This window comes from Schistocerca americana, chromosome 1, assembly GCF_021461395.2.
Source record: "Schistocerca americana isolate TAMUIC-IGC-003095 chromosome 1, iqSchAmer2.1, whole genome shotgun sequence".
NCBI classification, from domain to species: Eukaryota; Metazoa; Arthropoda; class Insecta; order Orthoptera; family Acrididae; genus Schistocerca; species Schistocerca americana.
This window is the reverse complement of record NC_060119.1, coordinates 770,468,837-770,491,171: the sequence shown is the minus strand read 5'-3', so window position 1 is coordinate 770,491,171 and position 22,335 is coordinate 770,468,837.

The following is a 22,335-nucleotide window of genomic DNA, read 5'->3' as shown; positions in this document are numbered from 1 at the left end:
ATACGTGTTAAGTATGGACACCACGAAGTCATTTGACTTACTTGACTTAATTCCTTTGGCCCTATGGGGTCATAGGGCATCCAACCTGCGACTGTAGCGGTCCCCCGGTTCCAGACTGTAGCGCCTAGAACCGCTCGGCCACCACAGTCGGCGCCCTATAGAAGACCAGATACGAGAGAGAAAGTGGGGTTGGTTGGGGTACACCTTGGGAAAACCGGATGGAGCCATCGAGAAAAAAGCATTGCAATGGGATCCCCAGGGAACAAGGAAGACAGGGAGATCAAGGGGCACATGGAAGAGGACAGTGGAAGGGGAAGCAAAAAGAGTTGGCAAGACTTGGGAGAATTGAGGCAAATGGCCAAAGAAGTGAGTAACTTCCAAGTACTGGAAGGATTTAAAAAAAAAAATTAAAAAAATGTGAGCACAGGTTAGAATATATAGGTGATTCAGCTGCCCCTACCGCTGTCGTTTTATGCAACCTGTAACGTTATAAGTGGCCTTTATCAAATACGCTCGAGACTTTCATACTCGCGAGCCATTAGTCCTACAGAAAAAATGAATGGGATCCTTTTGTAGGAAATTTAATGTAGTCAGATTTTTTACTGGGATACGTTTCCGCTGGAGGCTGTATTTTTTTTAAAAAATATTCAAGAAAAATGTGCAAAAGTGACCTTCAGACGCACCCCCACCCCCACACTCAGCCCCCAGAGGTCAGTATTTCTAGTATGTTGTTCATAGTACTCCCTCCTAATACCGTACAAAAATTTGCTACTGCACGAATTATTTCCTACGTTTGACCATTTTTGGTTTTCATTGACGCCACCGGCTTAGTCGAGCACTTACGAATTGTAAAACTGACTGAATTTTGCATAACAGTTTTGTGAATTTTAACAGGATAAAATAAACAGTTACATCGTTGTATTCGTCAAGTCTTCTGCCTACGAATTTACTGGGTTTGGAAGGCTTAAGTTTGGATCGAAAAGTCGACGTCATTAGTTTTAGCATAACATTTACGAAAATTGTTTTCCGTTGATTACTCTCAAGAGCATGCTTAAATTAATAATTTTAACGAAGTAGCCGACTATGCTGGTGGCGTAATAGCCCAGTCAGTAGAGACCGAAAAAGTGGAATATCGGGAATACTTCGTGTAGTTGGAAATGTTTATGCAGTCATAGGAGGGAGAGCCACGAACAACATACTACAACTCCTGACTGGTGAGGGATCAGTGTTTGTGTGTGTGTGTGTGTGTGGGGGGGGGGGGGCGGTGGGTGGGTGGGTGGGTGTGTGTGCGTGGGAGGGGGGTGGGTGGAGGTACGTTTGAAGGTCACTTCAGTGCGTTTTTCTTGACTAACTCGAAAACCGTGGCCTTCATCGAAAACGCATCAGAATTTAACTTCATTAAATTTCCTACAAAAGTTCCTGCCCATTCTTTCTGTAGGACTTACTAATTTGTGCCTTAGAGAGCGAGAGAATATGGAAATCTCGCTAGTTTGTTGATGAAGGCTAGGATAATAATGCGCAACGCATGAAACGACGGTGGTATGGGCAGCTGAATCATCCTCTATAGAACAATTAAGGAGCTACTTTGAGATGAAGAGATTGGTACAAGAACAAAAATCGTGGAGGGTTGAATCACACCATGCGAAAGACTAGCGACCCGAAATTAAATAATTTTTCTCCATATAGCGTATGTGTCCCAAAGCTTTATGTAAACCCACTGATGTGCACTCAAAGACGCCATCCATTTATCTAATACCGTCTGGGAACTACCTTTGCTACCATTTCTGTGTTTAAGAAGGTTTCTACTGCGTTATGATACTCTGAAAGAGGAAAATGTTTCCATCATTCCTGAATCGCGGTCAATATTTCTTCCCAGGTTTTTCGCCCTAATAATGTGGCATGATACAAACCCATGGAATTGGACAGGTGTCATCCCGGAGCTTTAAGCAGGCAAGTGAGGCAAATTCGGTTCAACTCCTACGAGTCCTTATTTTGAGCACAGGAGTTGAGTGGTCAGCATGGCTGACTGCCAAGTCGAGTATCTGGGCTCTATTCCAGATACTGCCAGGGATCTTTCCTTGGTGGCAGGACTGGAACGAGGTGCACTCAGTCTCGTGAGGCCAGCTGTGGAGCTACATAGCCACGGAGAAACTGCTTCAGGGCAGGAAAACCAGCAATGGCTGGGAGAGCGGTGTGCTGACCACACGACCCTCCAGCGACGTCATTGGCAGAGAATGACCCGGCGGTTGTTCGGCACTCAGTTTATAAGTTTACTTTATTATCATTAGCAACACTCCGTCTTTCATAGTTGAAAGTTGGTGACCCATCACACAATTCTTTTAAGTCTGGCTCCATTTTTCCACATCTCCTGCATGTACGAGTAGCTGGCCCCATATCTGGCTTGCATTCTCCTTTATGTGCTCTATACATGGTCACAGTGGTCTTCTCTTCAATCTTCTCCATTCGACTTTGCCATAGATGATCATCTTTTCCAAGTTATCCTCCTGGTGCCGAGTTACGTGGCCAAAGAACTGCAGGAGTCGCTGGAAACATACTGGACAAACTCTTATCAACTTTGAGTTCTCGAAGAAAAGGTTTGTTGGTCCGTTTGCTCATTTATGATATTCTCAGCAAGCTCTTACATATCCACATCTCAAAAGCATGAAGTCCTTGTTTCAGAGGCATAAGGTAAAACTGCAGCGCCACGTAAAGATAGCTCTATAGCCTTACAAAGCATCGTTCTGTCGCTTGCACGTCCGAGCCGTCATCAGTAATTGACAAGGGTGTCTTAGGACTGGTGCCAACACCACACTTTAGACTTGAATGGTTTCTATCAGTTAACTAGCTGACAAAACCGGCGTTGCCCAGGCACTCATTCTGCCAATTTTCTAAGAAACGAAAACAAAAAATGAACTGCGTTTGCAGTGAAGTATCGAAAAAATTTCATTTCCTTTTATTCGTGAAAACTTATAAAATAGTCGTACAACGAAATATGCAATATGTACAAATGTATAATTGAGACAACCTAATTAAGAAACATGATCCGGACAGCTTCTGTGCGCTGGGTGCACTTGCTTCGGGTGTCTACAACACTATTTTGTAAAACTCTCGATGGCAACGCCTCTCCTTAGCTCTGTAGGCGGCAGTCGTTTCCGCCTACAGCGTTTGCGGTAAAACAATTGAAAGCTGTCAAAAGCGCTGCCAGATGTCAGGGATATCCTTATCATGAATCGACTGTAGGTGTAGTAAAGAATAAATGCATTAAAATCTCATCCATGATGAGGCATTTTTTCACTATCTCAGTGTTTATGACGTCATGTCTACTGTTTCATGAGTCATAATTTTGAATGTACATTCACCGGTATGTGGGGAATGTCTGCGCAACGTATTCCGAGTAGATTTAGCAGACAAAAGTAATAAATTTAAAGGTTACGCACAACGCGACACATTTTCAGACATCTCCTGAAGAAGCACCCCCCCCCCCCCCTCCCCCCCCCCCCCCCCCCCCCGCTCCTCGCGAGACCACTGGACCTTGCCGCTGGTGGGGAGGCTTGCGTGCCTCAGCGATACAGATGGCCGTACCGTCCGTAGGTGCAACCACAACGGAAGGGTATATGTTGAGAGGCCAGACAAACGTGTGGTTCCTGAAGAGGGGCAGCAGCCTTTTCAGTAGTTGCAGGGACAACAGTCTGGATCATTGACTAATCTGGCCTTGTAACACTAACCAAAACGGTCTTGCTGTGCTGGTACTGCAAACGGCTGAAAGCAAGGGGAAACTACAGCCGTAACTATTACCGAGGGCATCCAGCTTTACTGTATGGTTACATGATGACGGCGTCCTCTTGGGTAAAATATTCCGGAGGTAAAATAGTCCCCCATCGGATCTCTGGGCAGGACTATTCGGGAGGACGTCGTTATCAGGAGAAAGAAAACTGGCGTTCTACGGATCGGAACGGGATATGTCACATCCCTTAATCGGACAGGCAGGTTAGAAAATTTAAAAAGCGAAATGGATAGGTTAAAGTTTGATATAGTGGGAATTAGTGAAGTTCGATGGCAGGAGGAACAAGACTTTTAGTCAGGTGACTACGGGGTTATAAATACAAAATCAAATAGGGGTAATGCAGGAGTAGGTTTAATAATGAATAGGAAAATAGGAATGCGGGTAAGCTACTACAAACAGCACAGTGAACGCATTATTCGAGCTAAGATAGATACGAAGCCCACACCTACCACAATTGTACAAGTTTATATGCCAACCAGCTCCGCAGATGACGAAGAGATTGACGAAATGTATGATGAGATAAAAGAAATTATTCGGATAGTGAAGGGAGACGAAAATTTAATAGTCATGGGTGACTGGAACTCGGTAGTAGGATAAGGAAGAGAAGGAAACGTAGTAGGTGAATAAGGAATGGGAGTAAGGAATGAAAGACGAAGCCACATGGTAGAATTTTGCACAGAGCATAACTTAATCATAGCTAACACTTGGTTCAAGAATCATGAAAGAGGGTTCTATACATGGAAGAGGCCTGGAGATACTGGAAGGTTTCCGATAGATTATATAATGGTAACATAGAGATTTAGGAACCAGGTTTTAAATTGTAAGACATTTCCAGGGGCAGATGTGAACTATGATCACAATCTATTGGTTATGAACCGTAGATTAAAACTGAAGAAACCGCAAAAAGATAGGAATTTAAGAAGATGGGACCTGTATAAACTGACAGAACCAGAAGTTGTGGAGAGTTTAAGGGAGAGCATTAGGGAACGATTGACAAAAATGGGGGAAAGCAATACAGTAGATGAAGATTGAGTAGCTTTGAGAGATGAAATAGTGAAGGCAGCAGAGGATCAAGTAGGTAAAAAGACGAGGGCAAGTAGAAATCCTTGGGTAACTGAAGAAATGTTGAATTTAAAGGTGATGAAATGAGAAAATATAAAAATGCAGTAAATGAAGCGGCAAAAAGGAATACAAACGTCTCAAAAATGAGATCGACGGGATATGCAAAATGGCTAAGCAGGGATGGCTACAGGACAAATGTAAGGATGTAGAGGTATGTATCACTATGGGTCAGAGAGATACCGCCTACAGGAAAATTAAAGAGACCTTTGGAGGAAAGAGAACCACTTGTGTGAATATCAAGAGCTCAGATGGAAACCGAGTTCTAAGCAAAGAAGGGAAAGCAGAAAGGTGGAAGGAGTATATACAAGGGCGACGTTCTTGAGGACAATATTCTGGAAATGGAAGAGTATGTAGATGAAGACGAAATGGGAGATACAATACTGCGTGAAGAGTTTGACAGAACACTGTAAGACCTGAGTCGAAACAAGGCCCCGGGAGTAGACAACATTCCATTAGAACTACTGATAGCCTTGGGAGAGCCAGTCCTGACAAAACTCTACCATCTGGTGAGCAAGATATATAAGACAGGCGAAATACCCTCAGACTTCAGGAAGAATATAATAATTCCAATCCCAAAGAAAGCAGCTGTTGACAGATGTGAAAATTACCGAACTATCAGTTTAATATATCACGGCTGCAAAATACTAACACGAATTATTTACAGATGAATGGAAAAACTGGTAGAAGCCGACCTCGGGAAAGATCAGTTTGGATTCCGTAGAAATGTTGGAATACTGACCCTACGACTTATCTTAGAAGATAGATTAAGGAAAGGCAAACCTACGTTTCTAGCATTTGTACATTTAGAGAAAGCTTTTGACAACGTTGACTGGAATATTCTCTTTAAAATTCTGAAGGTGGCATGGATAAAATACAGGAAGCGAAAGGCTATTTACAATTTGTACAGAAATCAGATGGCAGTTATAAGAGTCGAGGGGCATGACAGGGAAGCAGTGGTTGCGAAGGGAGTGAGACAGGGTTGTAGCCTATCCCCGATGTTATTCAATCTGTATATTGAGCAAGCATTAAGGGAAACAAAAGAAAAATTCGGAGTAGGAATTAAAATCCATGGAGAAGATATAAAAACTTTGAGGTTCACCGATGACATTGTAATTCTCTCAGAAACAGCACAGGACCTGGAAGAGCAGGTAAAAGGAATGGACAGAGTCTTGAAAGGAGGATATAAGATGAACATCAACAAAAGCAAAACGAGGATAATGGAATGTAGTCGAATTAAATCAGGTGATGCTGAGGGAATTAGATTAGGAAATGAGACACTTAAAGTAGTAGATGAATTTTGCTATTTCGGGAGCAAAATAACTGATGATGGGCGAAGTAGAGAGGATATAAAATGTAGACTGGCGATGGCAAGGAAAGCATTTCAGAAGAAGAGAAATTTGTTAACTTCAAGTATAGATTTAAATGTCAGGAAGTCGTTTCTGAAAGTATTTGTGTGGAAATGAAACATGGACGATAAATATTTTAGACAAGAAGAGAGTAGAAGCTTTCGAAATGTGGTGCTACAGAAGGAAGCTGAAGATTAGACGGGTAGACCACATAACTAATGAGGAGGTATTAAATAGAATTGGGGAGAAGAGAAGTTCGTGGCACAACTTGACTATAAGAAGGGATCGGTTGGTAGGACATGTTCTGAGGCATCAAGGGATCACCAATTTAGTATTGGAGGGCAGCGTAGAGGATAAAATTGTAGTGGCAGACCAAGAAATGAATACACTAAGCAGATTCAAAAAGATGTAGTTTGCGGTAGGTACTGGGAGATGAAGGAGCTTGCACAGAATAGAGTGGCATGGAGAGCTGCATCAAACCAGTCTCTGGACTGAACAGCACGACAACAACAACATCATCTGCTGTGGTACCATTACTTTTGCAAGTGCATTTAGCGGCGTATGTGGACACTGTCTGCAAAATTTATTGCGAATACAGTTAGTGGCACAGAAGTAATACATTTAAAAATCATGCACGATGTGGTTCACACATCTCATTGTTCATGACGTCATATTTCCTGAACTATGATAGCAAGATGGTTCTTACCCCATAGCGATTTTTGCCTGACAGTAAGGGATATGTGTGCCAAGGTTTAAATCGGTCCAGTGGTTTAGATGGTTCAGATGGCTCTCAGCACTATGCGACTTAACTTCTGAGGTCATCGGTCGCCTAGAACTTAGAACTAATTAAACCTAACTAACCTAAGGACATCACGCACATCCATGCCCGAGGCAGGATTCGAACCTGCGACCGTAGCGGTCGCTCGGTTCCAGACTGCAGCGCCCAATGGTTTAGAAGGAGATGTTGAAAACACACAAACAAACAAACAAAAAAACACACACACACACACACACACACACACACACACATATATATATATATATATATACAGGGTGTTACAAAAAGGTACGGCCAAACTTTCAGGAAACATTCCTCACACACAAAGACCGAGCGAGGTGGCGCAGTGGTTCGACACTGGACTCGCATTCGGGAGGACGACGTTTCAATCCCGCGTCCGGCCATCCGGATTTAGGTTTTCCGTGATTTCCCTAAATCACTCCAGGCAAATGCCGGGATGGTTCCTCTGAAAGGGCACGGCCGACTTCCTTCCCCATCCTTCCCTAATCCGATGAGACCGATGACCACGCTGTCTGGTCTCCTTCCCCAAAACCAACCAACCAACCACACACAAAGAAAGAAAATATGTTATGTGGACATGTATCCGGAAACCTTACTTTCCATGTTAGAGCTCATTTTATTACTTCTCTTCAAATCACATTAATCATGGAATGGAAACACACAGCAACAGAACGTACCAGCGTGACTTCAAACACTTTGTTACAGGAAATGTTCAAAATGTCCTCCGTTAGCGAGGATACATGCATCCACCCTCCGTAGCATGGAATCCCTGATGCGCTGATGCAGCCCTGGAGAATGGCGTATTTTATCACAGCCGTCCACAATACGAGCACGAAGAGTCTCTACATTTGGTACCGGGGTTGCGTAGACAAGAGCTTTCAAATGCCCCCATAAATGAAAGTCAAGAGGGTTGAGGTCAGGAGAGCGTGGAGACCATGGAATTGGTCCGCCTCTACCAATCCGTCGGTCACCGAATGTGTTGTTGTGAAGCGTACGAACACTTCGACTGAAATGTGCAGGAGCTCCATCGTGCATGAACCACATGTTGTGTCGTACTTGTAAAAGACACATGTTCTAGCAGCGCAGGTAGAGTATCCCGTATGAAATCATGATAACGTGCTCCATTGAGCGCAGGTGGAAGAACATGGGGCCCAATCAAGACATCACCAACAATGCCTGCCGAAATGTTCACAGACAATCTGTGTTGATGACGTGATTGCACAATTGCGTGCGGATTCTCGTCAGCCCACACATGATGATAGTGAAAATTTACAATTTGATTACGTTGGAATGAACCCTCATCCGTAAAGAGAACGTTTGCACTGAAATGAGGATTGACACCTTGTTGGATGAACCGTTCGCAGAAGTGTACCCGTGGAGGCCAATCAGCTGCTGATAGTGCCTGCACACGCTGTACATGGTACGGAAACAACTGGTTCTCCCGTAGCACTCTCCATACAGTGACATGGTCAACGTTACCTTGTACAGCAGTAACTTCTCTGACGCTGACATTAGGTTTATCGTCAACTGCACGAAGAATTGCCTCGTCCATTGCAGGTGTCCTCGTCGTTCTAGGTCTTCCCCAGTCGCGAGTCATAGGCTGGAATGTTCCGTGCTCCCTAAGACGCCGATCAGTTGCTTCGAACGTCTTCCTGTCGGGACACCTTCGTTCTGGAAATCTCTCTCGATACAAATGTACCGCGCCACGGCTATTGCCCCGTGCTAATCCATACATCAAATGGGCATCTGCCAACTCCGCATTTGTAAACATTGCACTGACTGCAAAACCACGTTCGTGAAGAACACTAACCTGTTGATGCTACGTACTGATGTGCTTGATGCTAGTACTGTAGAGCAATGAGTCGCATGTCAACACAAGCACCGAAGTCAACATTATCTTCCTTCAATTGGGCCAACTGGCGGTGAATCGAGGAAGTACAGTACATACTGACGAAACTAAAATGAGCTCTGACATGGAAATCAAGCGTTTCCGGACACATGTCCACATAACATCTTTTCTTTATTTGTGTGTGAGGAATGTTTCCTGGAAGTTTGGCCGTACCTTTTTAAGAATGAGAGCTGGATTTTATAGCTTCCTGACGTATCCATTTGAATGTAACCTCATTAACGCAGAGCAAGGACACTTCCTGTGAAATGTGCCTGACACATACCTGATTCCCTACAGTTCTACTGAGTTCGAAATCTATTTTCACATTCTGACAGTAGATACATCTCTGATCCCAATGCATTAAGCCCTTACTTTACTTTACTTTATTTTGATGAAGTCTCATGGTGCTTTCTGTGCACTCTCTGATCTCACAGGGTATTTTCTAGAAACAAGATCCTCAGTAAACTCGGGTAGATAATCTAGTATTTGTGTACCCCTACAATTTTGCACCTTTACTATACCTTCTAACATCGCGCTGAATGTTTCTGGGTGCAAACTGACATCACATTACTGTGTCCTATCTTCTGATAAGGTTAGTCCAGATGAGGAGACTAATATAAAGTCTTTGTTTCTTATATGCCATCATATCCGACATATTCTTTTGTTTGATTTCAATTGAAAGGTGACAGCAGCGGGAGCAACCAGAAACTGGTTTAATTGTATATCATGTTATTAAAAAAAAGTGTCCCAGTACACACAAGATGAATCATAGTCAGTCATTGTTTGTGACTATACTACATGGAAGCAACAACAACATAGAAGAAATTATTTCTGATATGCTCCTCGTGGAGTCACTGATGGACCCCACGCCAGCCGCAGTAGGCGAGCGGTTCTAGGCACTTCAGTCTGGAACCGCGCGACCACTGCGGTCGCAGGTTCGAATCCTGCCTCGGGCATGGATGTGTGTGATGTTCTTAGGTTAGTTAGGTTTACGTAGTTCTAAGTTCTAGGGGACTGATGACCTGAGATGTTAAGTCTCATAGTGCTCAGAGCCATTTGAACCATTTGAACCGGACTGAAGCGCCTATAACCGCTCGGCCACAGTGGCCGGCTCCGAGATACAGTCTAATACAGTCTAAGTTGGAAAATGTGGCATTGCTTCAACACGGAACTAGTTAATCTGGCAAAGGCTGCTGCAGCTGGTGAAAACAACAGATCACAACAGAGCTAATCCGACAATGATTGGTTCTGCTCGCAGTTTACGTGAAATATCTAGAGGATCTGGAGGACCATATTCAACTGGATGAAATACTCTCCTGCCATATATAGCACCAGCATCACATCGCCCACCAAAACACCACAGTTGATAAATATACACGACGAAACAAAAAAAAAAAAGAAAAAAAACGTAGCAGGCTAAGAATAAGTTGTACGACATAAACGAAAGTTTCTGGCGTGTTTCTACGTTTCTACGTATAAAAAATGATGTTTATTAAAATTTCACGCCAGTCGCATGAGCGTGGTGTTAGTAGCGCCACTATTAGGATGCAAATCATGTTTGCTTCAAATACACGCTTTAACTGTGGTGAGCGTTAGTTACCTTTGAGACTGGACGTGGTGAGTTGGTGTTAGCCAAAAATGCTTTTAAGGTGACAAAGACGCCATTATCAACACCTCACTGAGTCTGGACGAGATCGTGTAATAGGGCTACGAGAAGCTGGATATTCCTACTGCGATATTACAGAAAGACTTCGTAGGAATGTAGCCACTGTAGACGATTCCTGGGAGCGGTGGTCACGGCAAGGTACGGTCGCAAGGAGACCGGGCTGCCGACGACCACGTGACACTACCGAGAGGGCGGACCATCGTGTTCGGCGTATGGCTCTGGCTCTGGCGTACTGCATCTGCAACAGTAATTTGAGCAGCAGTTGGCACAAAGAACTACTATAAATCGGTTACTTCAAAGAAAGTTTCGAGCCAGACGCTCTTTAGCGTGAATTCCACTGACCCCAAACAACCGCCATATGAGACTTCAGTGGTGTCAAGCGAAACATCATTGGAGGACAGGGTGGCGATATACTGTGTTTTCTGATGAAAGCTGATTCTGCCCCGGTACCAGAGATGGCCGTGTCTTGGTCAGAAGGAGACCAGTTGAGGACTTGCAACAAACCCTTCTGCGTGCTAGGCACGACCTACACCCGGAGTTTTGGTCTGGGGTACGATTTTATATGACAGCAGGAGCACTCTCGTTGTTATCCCACGCACCCTGACTGCAGAATTGTACCTCATTCTGGTGGTTCGACCTGTTGTGCAAATGGTTCAAATGGCTCTAAGCGCTATGGGACTTAACATCTGAGGTCATCAATCCCCTAGACTTAGAACTACTTAAACCTAACTAACCTAAGGACATCACACACATCCATGCCAGAGGTAGGATTCGAACCTGCGACCATAGCAGCAGCGCGGTTCCGGACTGAAGCGCCTAGAACCGCTCGGCCGACCTGTTGTGCCGCCATTCATGAACAGAATTCCAGGGGGTGTTTTCCGAAAGGGTTGGGTCGTTTTGGGGGAAGAGACGAAACTACGAGGTCATCGGTCTCATCGGATTAGGGAAGGATGGGGAAGAAAGTCGGCCGTGCCCTTTCAATGGAACCATCCCGGAATTTACCTGGAGCGATTTAGGGAAATCACGGAAAACATAAACCAGGACGCCCGGACGCGGGATTGAATCGTCGTCCTCCGAATGCGAGTCCAGTGTGCTAACCACTGCGCCACCTCACTCGGTTTTTCCGAATGGATTACGCTCGTCCGCATACCGCTGTTGTAACCTAACATGCTCTACAGAGTGTCGACATGTAGTCTCAGCCTGAACGACCATCAGATCTGTCTCCAATCGAGTACGTATGGAACAACCTCGGACGAATACTCCAGCGTCATCCGTAAACAGCATTAACCGTCCCTATATTGACCGGCCGAGTGCAACAGACATGGAACTCCATCCCACAAACTGACATCCGACACTTGTGTACAACACAATGCATGCGCGTTTGTATGCTCGCATTCAACGTTCTACTGATTACATTGGTTATTGATGTACCAAGATTTCACATCTGCAACGGCTTAACTTGCGCTTACATTAATCTGTAATCTTGCAGTGTTAATCATTTAAATACAGGGTTATTACAAATGATTGAAGCGATTTCACAGCTCTACAATAACTTTATTATTTGAGATATTTTCACAATGCTTTGCACACACATACAAGAACTCAAAAAGTTTTTTTAGGCATTCACAAATGTTCGATATGTGCCCCTTTAGTGATTCGGCAGACATCAAGCCGATAATCAAGTTCCTCCCACACTCGGCGCAGCATGTCCCCATCAATGAGTTCGAAAGCATCGTTGGTGCGAGCTCGCAGTTCTGGCACGTTTCTTGGTAGAGGAGGTTTAAACACTGAATCTTTCACATAACCCCACAGAAAGAAATCGCATGGGGTTAAGTCGGGAGAGCATGGAGGCCATGACATGAATTGCTGATCATGATCTCCATCACGACCGATCCATCGGTTTTCCAATCTCCTGTTTAAGAAATGCCGAACATCATGATGGAAGTGCGGTGGAGTACCATCCTGTTGAAAGATGAAGTCGGCGCTGTCGGTCTCCAGTTGTGGCATGAACCAATTTTCCAGCATGTCCAGATACACGTGTCCTGTAACGTTTTTTTCACAGAAGAAAAAGGGGCCGTAAACTTTAAACCGTGAGATTGCACAAAACACGTTAACTTTCGGTGAATTGCGAATTTTCTGCACGAATGCGTGAGGTTTCTCTACCGCCCAGATTCGCACATTGTCTGTTCACTTCACCATTAAGAAAAAATGTTGCTTCATCACTGAAAACAAATTTCGCACTGAACGCATCCTCTTCCATGAGCTGTTGCAACCGCGCCGAAAATTCAAAGCGTTTGACTTTGTCATCGGGTGTCAGGGCTTGTATCAATTGTAAACGGTAAGGCTTCTGCTTTAGCCTTTTCCAAACCGTCGGCTGTGGTACGTTTAGCTCCCTGCTTGCTTTATTCGTCGACTTCCGCGGGCTACGCGTGAAACTTGCCCGCACGCGTTCAACCGTTTCTTCGCTCACTGCAGGCCGACTCGTTGATTTCCCCTTACAGAGGCATCCAGAAGCTTTAAACTGCGCGTACCATCGCCGAATGGAGTTAGCAGTTGGTAGATCTTTGTTGAACTTCGTCCTGAAGTGTCGTTGCACTGTTATGACTGACTGTATAGAAACAAAAAAGTTTTGTGTAGAGAAACATATAGAAGCATGTGCCTGTGAGCTTAAATTAAATAAAGGCACATTTATAATTGTAACTGTATATAGGTCCCCATCAGGAAATTTTCATCTATTTCTGAAAAATTTGGACTCCTTGTTGTGCTATCTGTCAGACAGGGGGAAGCAAATTATTATTTGTGGGGACTTCAATGTAGATTCTCTGAAAGAGGGTAATAGGAAAAATGACCTTGAAGTATTACTCGGTTCTTTCAATTTGACACCCGTTATTGATTTTCCTACTCGGGTGGTAAAAGATAGCAGCTCACTGATAGATAACTTCTTTATAGACCAAGATAAGTTTAACCAGATAAATGCTCAGCCTGTTGAGAATGGTCTTTCTGATCATGGTGCACAGCTAGTTACAATATATGACATAGCACCATTCAGCAATACTAAACAGTCCTCCAAAGTAGTACGTTCAGTCAACAATTTAACAATTGCAAATTTCAGGGAAAGCCTACAGCAGTTAGACTGGGGTGAGGTGTACCGTGAACCTGATGCCAATTTAAAATATAATTTATTTCATGACATTTTTGTAAATGCATTTGAAAACTGCTTCCCCAAGAAAATAGTTAAATATACTCGTAAGAAACCTTGTAACAAACCATGGCTTACTAAGGGTATAAAAATATCTTGTAACCGGAAAAGGGAAATGTATCTGACAGCAAGAAAGAGTAGTGACCCAGAAACTATCAAAAATTATAAAAACTACTGTGTTATATTAAGAAAAGTTATTAAAAAATCCAGGAGTATGTGTATCATGTCTGAAATAAGCAACTCTGATAATAAAATTAAAACAATTTGGAATATTATTAAAAGAGAAAAAGGTCAACCAAGAGCAGAGGAAGACAGTATTACCATCAAATTGAATGAAAACTTTACGAACAAAAAGTCAGAAGTTGAAAATATTTTTAATAATCATTTTCTAAATGTTGTGGATATAGTAGGATCCAGGTGTTCAATAGAAGATGCTAGGCTGTTAATGAAAGAGGCCATACCTATGCAATTTGATACAATTGAAATCTCACCCACTTCTCCCTCTGAAATTAGGCAAATAATAAACTTGCTTAAAAGCAAAAACTCACATGGAATTGATGGCATTTCCAGCAAAATACTAAAAGCTTGTTCTCAACAGATAAGTAAGATTCTCAGCCACCTGTGTAATAGCTCTCTGGAACAGGGCATTTTCCCTGATAGACTGAAATATGCTATTGTTATACCTTTGCATAAAAAGGGGGATAGATCTGATGTCAACAATTACCGTCCAATCTCCCTTCTAACAGCTTTATCCAAAATTTTTGAGAAAGTAATGTATTCAAGAGTAGCTTCACATATCTGTAAAAATGAAGTACTAACAAAATGTCAGTTTGGTTTCCAGAAAGGTTTTTCAACAGAAAATGCCATATATGCTTTCACCAGTCAAATTTTGAATGATCTGAATAACCGAACACCACCTATTGGGATTTTTTGTGATCTCTCAAAGGCTTTTGATTGTGTAAATCATGAAATTCTGCTAGACAAGCTCAAGTATTGTGGCATGAGTGGGACAGTGCACAAATGGTTTAATTCGTACCTAACTGGAAGAGTGCAGAAAGTTGAAATAAGTAGTTCTTGTAACATGCAAAGATCAGCACATTCCTCAAACTGGGGAACTATCAAGAATGGGGTTCCACAAGGATCAGTCTTGGGTCCTTTGTTGTTCTTATTATATATTAATGACTTGCCATTCTATATTCATGAAGAGGCAAAGTTAGTTCTCTTCGCTGATGATACAAGTATAGTAATCACACCTGAGAAACAAGAATTAACTGATGAAATTGTCAATACTGTCTTTCAGAAAATTACTAAGTGGTTCCTTGTAAACGGACTCTCACTGAATTTTGATAAGACACAGTACATACAGTTCCGTACAGTGAATGGTATGACGCCATTAATAAATATAGACCTTAATCAGAAGCATATAGCTAAGGTAGAATATTCCAAATTTTTAGGTATGTCCATTGATGAGAGATTAAATTGGAAGAAACACATTGATGATCTGCTGAAACGTTTGAGTTCAGCTACTTATGCAATAAGGGTAATTGCAAATTTTGGTGATAAACATCTTAGTAAATTAGCTTACTACGCCTATTTTCACTCATTGCTTTCATATGGCATCATATTTTGGGGTAATTCATCACTGAGGAATAAAGTATTTATTGCACAAAAGCGTGTAATCAGAATAATAGCTGGAGTCCACCCAAGATCATCCTGCAGACATTTATTTAAGGATCTAGGGATATTCACAGTAGCTTCTCAGTATATATACTCTCTTATGAAATTTGTTATTAACAACCAAACCCAATTCAAAAGTAATAGCAGTGTGCATAACTACAATACTAGGAGAAAGGACGATCTTCACTATTCAAGATTAAATCTAACTTTGGCACAGAAAGGGGTGAATTATACTGGCACTAAAGTCTTTGGTCACTTACCAAATAGTATCAAAAGTCTGACAGATAACCAACAAGTATTTAAGAAGAAATTAAAAGAATTTCTGAATGACAACTCCTTCTACTCCATAGAGGAATTTTTAGATATAAATTAAGGAAAAAAAAATAAATAAAAAAAAAAATAAAAAAATAAAAATAAAGAAAAACAAAAAAAACACAAAAAATAAAGTTGTTATATTAACTTAAGTATGTTGTTAAATTAACCTAATTATGTCATGTATTGGAAAATTCGACTCGTTCCACATCATTACGAAATTTCGTATTCATGATCCATGGAACTAGTATTAATCTAATCTAATCTAATCTAATCTAATCTGATGTTAGTGCATTTCAAGCACGACATACGCTTTCTCGGCTCCTGTCGCCATTTTGTCTCACTGCACTCTCGAGCGCTCTGGCGGCAGAAACCTGAAGTGCTGCTTCAGCCGAACAAAACTTTATGAGTTTTTCTACGTATCTGTAGTGTGTCGTGACCATATGTCAATGAATGGAGCTACAGTGAATTTGTGAAATTGCGTCAATCATTTGTAATAGCCCTGTATGTTACCTAGACAAATGTATTCACGAAATTTCATTAGCGATTTTTTACTGTCAGTGTTGTTGACTTAGAAAAACTGTATATCTCAATTCTCCAGGAAAGGGGGCAGGCAAAAATTCAGTTTCAGACCATTCATTTCTAATATCATCAATCATATACCTTGCTGCGCGCCGAAAGAGCTCTTCCTCTCTTGTTTGTTTAGCCCAGAGCAGCGTGTGGTAAAATGAATGCTAGAAAATTTGTTGCAAATGGTTGGTGATTCCATTGTTTAGTTTTGTAGTCTTAATTTTCGCTTGAACTACAAGACTGTTGCATCAGCTTTCTTTATTCGTTTTTCTTATTTCCTGTTTCAGATGGACGCACAGGACAGCAGATCCATGTTCCTTGCATTTGACATTTATTTTCGTGACCGAGTATCCGTCGTAGCTCGACGCCTCCTATTCGAAACTTCGTAAGAAATTTATGTTCGCCGTCCGTGTGTAAACTCAGTTCAGCATGTTCTCAAATATTTCCCGTTTGCACATTATGCAGCCGAAGCGGGAATGGGGAACCATCTCGGAATTCGTCTAAAGTACTATGTAAACTCGCCTATCAGGGCATCATAATTGTGTCACAACGCTGACCGTTCGTTCTGTTGGCAGACAGATTCGACTCATGTGCTCCCCCTTCGTATCGCAAAAGCCTAAGATTTAAGAGAATAAGTTAGCTGTTGTATGGTGCAAGCAAAATCCGGAAACGCTGCGCAACACAAGTGATAAAACCAAGACTTTAACACTAGTTGGTTGATTTCGGGGGAGGGGATCAAATAGCGAGGTCATCAGTCCCATCGGGGTATGGAAGGATGTGGAAGAAAGTCGGCCGTACCCTTTCAAAGGAACCATCCCGACATTTACCTGATGCGATTTGGGGAGATCACGGAAAACCTAAATCAGGATGGCCGGACGCGGGTTTGAACCGTCGTCCTCGCGAATGCGAGTCCAGTGTGCTAACCACTGCGCCACCTTGCTCGATGAAAAACTCTAAGAAAAACAAAAAGTCGTGTATATTTATCGCCACTTACAGGAAGACGTCACTATTTGACAGTGGGACGGTCGCACAACTCCATTTGACCAGATTGAAAAATAGTATACTGCTGAGCCGGCCGTTGTGTCCGGGCGTTTCTAGGCGCTTCAGTCTGGAACCGCGCGACCGCTACGGCCGCAGGTTCGAATCCTGCCTCGGGCATGGATGTGTGTGATGTCCATAAGTTGGTTAGGTTTAAGTAGTTCTAAGTTCTAGGAGAATGATGACCTCAGATGTTAAGTCCCATAGTGCTCAGAGCCATTTTAGCCATTTTATACTGCTAAATTAGAGAAATCGATTCGGAAATCTTCAGTTGAGACATGTCGCATATATGTTATAATATTGGCAAGAATGAAAGATATCATCTGCGTTCAGTTACTGACAGTCTTAATACAGGTGCCTTAACAAAAATATTACCGTTACTCTTTGCCACCAAATCTGCTATTGTGGCGAAAATGTGTCTTCATTGTGGTGATAGTTTATTCGTACAATTTTGTCTCAGTAGTTAGCACTGTCTGACAGTAGAGTCCTTCGAAGTAACTCGGACAGTTAGGTGAATATCGCCGCAGACAATTTTGCAATTTTACTTTTCAAAACTTCATCTCCGTGGAATTACTCAGTCGCTAGGATTTTCATTCGTCACTACTTATACGATGTTAAGATTTCAGAATTTGTGTATAAGGTATTGGTGACAGCAATAGGTCAATGCAAAGTTGGATTATTTTACTAAGTTCGTAGAGAAAATTTAAAAAATAATATTATTGGCTACGACCGTACTTAAAAAATTTTTAGAAATTTCGATTTTGCAGTTTCGTAAAGGAAAATAAGAGCTAGTCGGCTAAAAAGTCTGTTATCTTGAATCCATATTAGTACTAGTAACACGTCTACCGCCGATATAAAAATCACTGTTGCAACTTTACGTAAAGTACATCTGTCCTGAGCCCATGGGTGGATTTCAACATGGCAGTTCTTTACTAGGAATGACGCTGTCGGAAAGGGTATGATCTTGCCCTCCACTGGCCTTTGAACTGATTTACTGAGACAATTATGCTACATTCTAACATGGACTCCGAACCACGATGTAACTTAGCATATTACATATTAACAAATCATTGGAAGAGGTGACTAGTGACAGAAAGATTCCTGCGACCAACTGAGGACTGAACTCTAGACCCTTAGGTTAGTAGTCTGGCACTTAAACGTTCAGCCATCATGAGGATGCGGTTTCCAGCATTTGTACCTTCGGGTAAAGGGAACAAATATCTGTACGTTACAGATAGAAAATTATTTTAAAGGTGACTAGGATGGAAAAAAACAATGTGATAAGACAAAACATGAGGACCACTGCGCAACGGAAGACCGAATACCCTCTGGTGGCTTTTCGGGCACATGGCGCGGTGTAAGGAAAGCATGTAAGATGAGCAGAGAGGAATGGGGATTTATTCTAGTGACAGTAGGTCCCATTAATGGGGAAATTCACTAACAAAAGAGATTCGACAAAAAACGGATTGTTGTGGCCAAGCGCCTGGGAATGAGCATCTGGGAAACGGCAAAGCTGGTCGGCTGCTCAAGTGCTACTGTCTTGAGCATCTATGGAAAGTGTTTGAAATATGACGAAACCACGAGCAGGCGACAAGGTGTTGGACGTCCACGCCTCGTAACAGAATGCGGAGATCGGAGGCTCGCGTGTTCTGTAAAGCAGGATAGGTGGCTGATGCAGGTACAAATGTTTCGGAGCACTCCGTTCAGCGTCCATTATTGAACAAGGGGCGCCACAGCAGACGGCCCTATGTGCTCGCGGGTTGACCCGTGGACGTGGAATCATCGAAAGTGAACCGTGGTTCAAACGAAACTTGTCGCCCGGTCGGATGAATCACGTTTGCTGTTATACAAAGCCAATTGCCGTGCCCAGATAAGCCATCATCCAAGCGAACAACCGCTCGAAACATGCTTCGCGCCACGGCCACAGTCCAGTGGGGCCAGCATTATGCTATGCGGGTCATTCACCAGGGCCTCTGGCAAGTATGGCAGTAATCGTAGTAAGTGGCAGTCGTAGGCTATGTAAGCATTGTTGTGGACCGCTTCGATCCCTTCATGCTTGATATCTTTGCCGATGGCATTTACATATTCCAGGGGATCATACTACTGGTATGTGGAGCTTGATGGTAAACTGTTGTTGCCGGCCGGAGTGGCCGAGCGGTTCTAGGCTCTACAGTCCGGAACCGCGCGACTGCTACGGTCGCAGGTTCGAATCCTGCCTCGGGCATGGATGTGTGTGATGTCCTTAGGTTAGTTAGGTTTAATTAGTTCTAAGTTCTAGGGTGCTGATGACCTCAGCAGTTAAGTCCCATAGTGCTCAGAGCCATTTGAACCATTTTTTAAACTGTTGTTGATGTCTTCGCCAGCCAGTTCGCCCGATCTGGAGCCATCATAACACATCTGTTACGCTGTAGGGCACCAGCTCCGCTCCACTGGAGTTTCAGCGAAGTGTGCATAGACATCTGGTGTAGTATATCTCCAGAAACGTAACAACTTGTTGAACCCATACTACGGAGACTCACTGATCTATTGCGGTCCAAAGTTGTACCAAGCCGCTATTAAGAAGATGATCATAATTTTTTGCCTCGTTGTATATGTAAAGAATAAAAACACATGAAGATTCCAAATAATTTTGCGTTAAGAATTATTTAACTATCTAGCTGCCCACTTTATGTTAGAAGATTCCATATGCTTTGTGTTACGAAACATTCCACTTTCTAGAAACTCACTTTCTTTTATTTTCCGTCATTAATACTGAAACTGTAGCTTTACCGCCATGATATTTCAAACTCCATTATTGTTGCACATAACTGAGCAGTCTCCGTGCTCTTGACATTTGTGCATATCTGGGTTCCGTCGAACTTCGATGCCGTTTGTTGTTACATCATCTATGCGTCACCAGGGTTTGGCTGTTTACCTCCAACTAATTTACCGTCAGACACGTGTCGTATTGCTGCAATACTTCGCCAAGGTCATGTTTCTGTTTTTTGTGCTACATGGCCATTTGCTTTAAGGTAAACAGCTATCGCGGCTCTGCTAATGGTTGTCCGTATTCTACATTACTGAACCCTGTAAAAGATGATGTGTATTGTAGATCTTTTTTACTTCTATTACAAGCTAAATGTCTCAGAAGATCGGAGCACCCATCTATAGCACTTTCGGTACAGTGTTCACTTTTACGTTTCAAGCATAGAAAGTTGTTATTACGATAGTCGACTCCTGTAATAACTTTTGACGATTTTCCCGTGCAGTCTGAGGCCATTCCACGCGGCTTCAGATTCTATTTGTTTCTTGCCATTCATACACTTCCTTGACAGTTCGTTACCCATAACGACTGATGATGCCACTGAGCTTCGGAATGGTGTGTCCGAAGGTGGCTGATTTGAATCTTGATAACAGATTCAGTTATACGTGTCGGCGTCACAAGCAGGAGATGAAGCGATAGAGCATATGGGAACAATGAAGGAGTAACTCTGTATGTAAAGGCAGATGACAATTTAAGAACCATGGGCAATTGAAACGTTTTCGTAGGGGAAAGAAGTTTAGATTGTGTTACGGAAGAGCAAGGGGTCGATAGTACGAATGAGAAAGGAGAAGACTAACAGAGTTCTTCGCTTAATTTCAGTTGGTAATAATGAATACACGGTTAAAAAATCGCAACAGGACGAAGTACACTTCGGAAAGGCCTGGAGCCATGGGAAGATACCAGCCGGATTATAGCATTACGACGAGACAGAGATTCCGAAATCAGAATATTATATTGTAGGTGGTCCCCAGGAGCAGATATAGACTCACACCACAATTTAATCGTGATGAAGAGTAGACTGAAGTTTAAGAGAATCTTCAATGTGGATAGAAGTCTGATACTGAAGTACTGAGGAATGATGAAACGCATTTGAAGTTCTCTGAGGCTGTAGATACTGCTATAATGAATTCCACAGTACGCATTTCAGTTGAAGAGGAATGTTCGTATTTAAAAAAAACGCTCGGAACTTGGAAGGACAAATATAATTACAAGGAATGTGACTGAAATACTTTAACTTATTGACAAAGGAAGGAAGCACAAAAAAGCTCAGGAACAGGCACAAATACAGAAATATGTCACACACGAATGAAATAGTCAAGGTCAAATGCTTACAGGAAATATGTGAAGAAACAGAACATAAATGGTCGTTGGAAGGAGAGATTCATCAAATAGAAAACTGAAAACAACTCTCGGAGAAATTTTAAAGAAACGGTGCAACACTAAGAGTGAAGCAGGAAATCCCTTGTTAAACCTACAGGAGAGAGTAGATACGTCGAAAGAATACATTGAATGCCACTACGAGGGGAAGGAACTGTCTGATGACTCGATAGAAGAAGAAATGAGTCATTGTGGAAGGCGAAGGGGACTCAGTATTACAGAGATTGACAGAGCTTTGAAAGCATAATTTCTAAAATCACTTCAGGAAATGGCAACGAAACGGCTATATAGGTTGGTGTGTCGAATGACTGAGACTGGAGAGCCATCATCAGAGCTTCGGAAAAATATCATCTGCACAATTCTGATGACAGCAAGGCCAGATAACCGTGAGGATGATTGATTGCGCAAGCCACTTAACAGCTCATGTATCAAAATAACTGACAAGAAGAATATACAGAAAAATTGAAAAGAAAATTTTAGATCTCTTGGATTTAACAGATGTAAATGCACCATAGAATGACTTCCGACGTCGTGTTTGATAATAGAAGCAAGACTTCTCAACTACACTGTCGATCCAAAAAGTTCTGAGATTGAGTTTACTATTGGCGTATAAACGCCTCCCCATTGAATCAAGGACCTTGCTGTTGGTGGGGAGGCTTGCGTGTCTCATCGACACAGATACCCGTACCATAGGTCCAACCACAAGGGAAGTATAAGGAGAGGCCAGAAAAACGTGTGGTTCCTCAAGAGGGGC